Below are 5,638 nucleotides of genomic sequence, written 5' to 3'. Positions count from 1 at the left end.
TCAATTACATGAGCATTTTCTATGCTTCTAACAGAAGGTGACTCACAGTAAGCTCAGGATATTTACATCCCACATAGCCAGTATGGTAAATTTTTGTACAAAAAGTAAAGTGCTATGAAATCATATACAATAAATCATGTCTTCCTATTGCTGAACTGCTTTGAAGCCATCAAAATCCATCAATCCCTTCCAATTACTATAATATTTTTCTCTTAAACATCACATGCTTAAAATTAGCAATAATAATAAATAAATAAATAAATAAAATAAAAACAAAAAATATTAACCTAAAAAAAGGCTACATAACATTGTGTAACATGCTGAGTGCACAAATAATTAGCTAGCTGGTAGCCCCTGTTGTTTTTGTTCTGACAGATTTTACTTCTGGCTGGCAAGCCATAGAACTTTATGCTGAATTATTATTATTATTATTATTTTAATTGGGACAGTGATAGGGGAGAGTCTATTTATAGCTATTATAAAGACTATTTATAACTTCTGGTTTGGCCAAAAATCATGAGCCAGTTCCCTTTAAATTTCTTGGGTACAAGTACAACAATTGTACAGTGATACCAGTTTCGATTGGCTATTCAATTTTGACTAGACTGCTTCATCTTGCTAACAATTTGGTGTAAATTGGTTTTCAACCTGTGGGGTGTGACAATGTTGTGTGGAAAAATACCTCCCTTTATTTAAGCCAAAATTCCATTAGTGTGATGACGCACAGCTTACACAGTTAACAATGTGTCGAAGGCATCAAGAAACACCTCATCAGCTAACAGCTGAAGATAATACAGACACTCTGTCTTGGAGTACCAAGTTCTCCCTTCTACCAGGAAATTACTGAGACTTCAATATTATCCAACATCATGGTCAACATATTAACAGGGCATGTACAGTACATGTTAAGCTGTTGTAAGCTAAATGAATACATAAAAAACAATATGAAGTATGTAGGATGTTGACTTGTCATTTCACTTCAGTTTCTGGATCACATCTACTTACGTACAACCTTTGCGTTAACAGTCTAGAACCTTTACCAATCTGCTTCCAACATCTTATGTGTATGTTTGATATAGTTATTTTCCTATATAGTTCTTCTTGAGGGCAGTAACAAGAACTGTTCTGTGTGAAAATATGATCTTACCTTGCACTTGGGCCTTTGGCTTGAAACAGGAAGATGTAGGAAGTAGAATCTGCTGGTAACACTAGGTCTCAATTGCATAAAAAAATTTGACCCAGTTGAGCTGCAAGACAGAAACAAATAATACATTGAATAATTTAAATTGATGTAATTTGACATACATATTCCTTAGAGATGGAACCAACTCTGTTAGAACAGCCAGCACCCCTCTCACATCTGTTTGAACAGCCAACACCCCAGTCGCTATCAAATAGGGTGTCTTTAAGACAATATATCGCCAACTACTAACAACCTGTAATCAATGTTGTCATTAGAGGTGTACAACAACAGCATTCAGGATGTCACTATTATGTAAATGTGCATGTAGTATGAATCACAAAGTCATTGAGCTTCAGGGCAGAATGTTAAAAACCCCAACTGGCTTATAACTGTTAATGCAGTATCGCATTAGTATTAAACCTGACCTATACATTTTGAAACTTTTTAATATTAACTTTTTGGGATTTGGTTTTGTAGTTTTACTATATACTGTTTTTAGGTTTGAGTATACAAGGAACCAAAGTATATATAAGAATCAAAGCATTGCAAGGTTTTTAAAAATCAGTTCAATTATTTATAAATGATTTCAAATATGTAATCCTGATACTTCAGTGTATTAATACATTTACAAAGACATAGGATTATGTTTAGAACACCTTAAAAAGACCATTAGGCTTTCATGCAATAATTCTATTGTAAAACCTTAATCTCATTGTTTCCTAATAATTATTGTTTTACAGTCACTTTGAGATACATTGTCTATTGTGTAATAAATCCTCACTGCATCACAATAATATTTAAATTAATCTATTTTTTAAACAATGCTCACTTTAGGTTTGAAGCTGATTAGATATTTCCCTACATTTAAAATGTTCTCATTGAACCTGTTTAGCTTCTTTTTTATGTGGTCTTGTGACCTTCTTTACTGGAAAGAATGTGTGACTTTTTTTCAGTCATCATGATATTACCGCATGCACCTGATATGTCCTATGCATGAATGGGGCGTAACAAGGAGGCTAATGAATACCATTGGCATCTTGAAAGACATGAAACTGTTGCCTTTCCAGTTGCAGTCAGACCAGATGCATTTTTTAAAGCATTTGCAATCTTGTGGCATGTTGGAGTAGGTGGGGCACAGGATGAGATAAAGACAGACAATGAGTCACAGCCAGTTAAATACAGAGAAAGTGCAAGAGGGCAAGGTACTAACAAGGTATTATTCAAAAAATAATTAGAAAATAATAAAATTAAACTTCACCCACATCTCCCTAAACCCTCTGTCTTTATTATTTTAATCTGTTTTTCTTAAATGTTTCCTTTTGTAAACAGAAAAATGGGTGCAAGCTGTTCTTTCATATTTGTTGAAAGAGGAGAGCAAGGTATTGGGTAGGAGACAAAAGTAATAATAAAATAAAATAAAACCTCACCCACATCTCCCTAACCACTGTTTTTATTATTATCAGCTGTTTTTTCCCCTTTGCAAATGGTGCCAATAAAGCATGAAAATGTGCAAGAGCAACTCTTTCATGTTTTTTGACATGTATCAAGAATAAACTGCATGAGTTTGTGAATACAGTTTGTTATCTTAATTTTAAGATGCATTTTCGGTGATCTGTTTGAAATGGGACGACGCTAAGGGCAGCTGAAACGCTGGTTTTTCGCCGGTTCCGTGCAGATTTCAAGGGAATAAGCGTATGATCTGAAAATTTTAAAAAGTGAATGCACAATAGGGACACAGATATGAGCAACAGGAACACTAGGAGCTCAGCTACAGGTACTGCACGAAAATAATTCTGCTCTAAATGTCATTTTTGTGAATAATAAGAGAAACGGTTTCTTTCTCGTCTTTTACTTTCTTACGCTTTATTATCAGTCAATAAAACACAGACATAATGATTGATGTATGTCCTCATTAAGTCAAAGACTCTCTCCACAAAATCTGAACACAAATGCTCAAAAGAGACGACAAGGTGTAGCGATGATATCTCGCTTGTACATCTGTGATCAGATTACCCAAAAGTCATCTTAATACCATGTGATACACGACAGTCCTGAAGTGTTTGCACCAGCACACGAAAAACCGTACTGTGAGTCATAGGACGCTGACTGCAAGTCGTGTAGTGTACACTTGGCTTAGTCATTCATGCCTCAGACTTAAAAGAAGACATGAAAGTGGTGTGAAAATACGTAAAAAGATGGGCAGGTTGTGGGTGGGAAGGAGTTGGTGTTGGTTGGTCAATCACAAAAGTAAAAAAAAAATCTCTCGCTCATGATAGTGAAATGTGAGAGGAAACAAACAAGTTTTGGGGAACTTTGCTGTATATCAATCATGGGACAAAAGCATGAACGTGAAAAGAGTGAAGAAGATAGAACAGTTTGAGATTGAAGTGAAAGCAGGCGTTGCCAGCAAAACCAGGACTGTGTAGATTCCGAGACTGTAATGCAGCTCATGCATGAAGCAGCACTGTGAATGGATTGAAGCATTCCTTCTCATGAATATGTTGAAATGCTCTGAATTGATTGACGTGTTAGTGTACTCTTGTACCAACCACAACTCGCATATACCTCATATTTTGTGACATTGCTGCAGCTTCAGTGCAAAAAATAACCACTTTCCCCTTAAAAATAAACATGAGTACTATTATTGTTTTCAATGATGTGCAGCCTTTACATATCTGTTAATATTTAAAAAATGTGTTTTGGGGTTTTGTGACCCTTTAATATAATTGGAAAACATATTGTGAGTTTTTATGTTTAAAGACATATGCCCTAAAAGGTCCCTGAAAATCAGTTCCAGGGGAAATATCACCCCCTCTGTAAAAAAGTTAAAATCTGACATTGAATTATGGTTGAATTAACACCATTTTACGAAATACTTTTATTCATAGCCCTCACCACATCATATTCATTTCCAGCAGTACTATCATATTTCCCTCCAGATCATCAAATTAATCATTAGTGCTCACACACTTTTAATGATTATAATCTCTGTCAATCATCTTATCATCTTTATCAACACCATCAACATGACTTCCAAAACTATTTTCATTATACACTCTTCTCTATCTACCTTGGATTGTCCTTTATTTCAGCTTTTATCATATTTACACAATTACATTCAGGCATCCCTACATTCATACATAAGGCCCACACATCCCTTAACTAGCATCATATTCACAGATAGCAAGACTGATAGATCAGAAGTGCATCAAAAGTTTATTTTCAAAATTAAATTTGAAAAATTCTGATTTTGTATTTGACTAGTTAACATGTTCATCAGAAATATTTCCCTTATGTCTCTCTAAATTGAATAAATCTGAACTATGTTACATATCTTAAATGTCAATTTTGGACTCAATCGGCTATTGAATTAGAACTTTAGGCAATCCACAGTTGGACCAGTTTGTCAGGGTTCTGTCCTTAATTTTGGGTTTTTTTCCCTTTTGTGTTCTATTTCTGTTTTATGTCTTGTGTCTGGAAAATCTGGTTTGATTTATTTACTCTGTGGCTGGATCCAGGCACTTGTGTTTTGTCTCGTGCTGTGTGAATGCGCTTGGGTTTGTGTTTTCTAATTCCCTTGTGCATTCGTGTCTGTCTTCAGTGATAACCCTGCCCCCTCATTTGCCTTGTTATCTATCTGATTATTAGTTAATTTTTTTCACTTGCCCACCTCGTTATTTCCTTGTTTCCTTCCCTATTTAACCCCATTGTGTTTTTTTGTCTTGTGCCAGTTTGTTGTAGATTGTATTGTGGATTTGTTCCCTGTTAGGTGTCTGTTCTAGCCCTGCTCCAGCCCAGCCCGTCATCTTGTTTGTCACCCTGGACTACGCTTTTTCCCCTTCTGGGTAGTTTTTGTTTGTTTTTGTTATATTTTTCAATCAATAAAAGCCCATATCGCTACTCTGCATTTGAGTCCTGCCATTTCCTCAACCTAAACCTGACACAGTTTCAGCTGTTCTGGCAATGCCAATGCCATATTTTGTCTTCACTGTTGATAAATATTTTGAATTTAACAAGTCTCCTCTTACCTTGTTACACCTTAATTTGCGCATGATTTGAATGTAATAAAACCAGCTGTTTGACTAAAGTCTATTCATTTTGTTGACTGAGTCATCACTCATTAACATTCTATACATTGCATTGTATGGACAAAAAAAACAAAACAAAACAAAAAAAAAAAACTCTTGAAAATAGTAATGGGATTACGTATTTAAAATACAAAATATAAGTAACTGTATTCCACTACAGTTACAATTTAAATCATTGGTATTTAGAATACAGTTACATTCTAAATGTATTTTGATTACTGAAATCAATCAAATCAAATCAAATCAAATCACTTTATTGTCACACAGCCATATACACAAGTGCAATGGTGTGTGAGATTCTTGGGTGCAGTTCCGATCAACATAGCAGTCGTGACAGTGATGAGACATATACCAATTTACACTAACA

The sequence above is a fragment of the Myxocyprinus asiaticus genome, chromosome 7 (genome assembly GCF_019703515.2).
Source record: "Myxocyprinus asiaticus isolate MX2 ecotype Aquarium Trade chromosome 7, UBuf_Myxa_2, whole genome shotgun sequence".
Lineage (NCBI taxonomy): Eukaryota > Metazoa > Chordata > Actinopteri > Cypriniformes > Catostomidae > Myxocyprinus > Myxocyprinus asiaticus.
The sequence above is the reverse complement of the archived record's forward strand: the minus strand, read 5'-3'. Positions refer to the sequence as shown.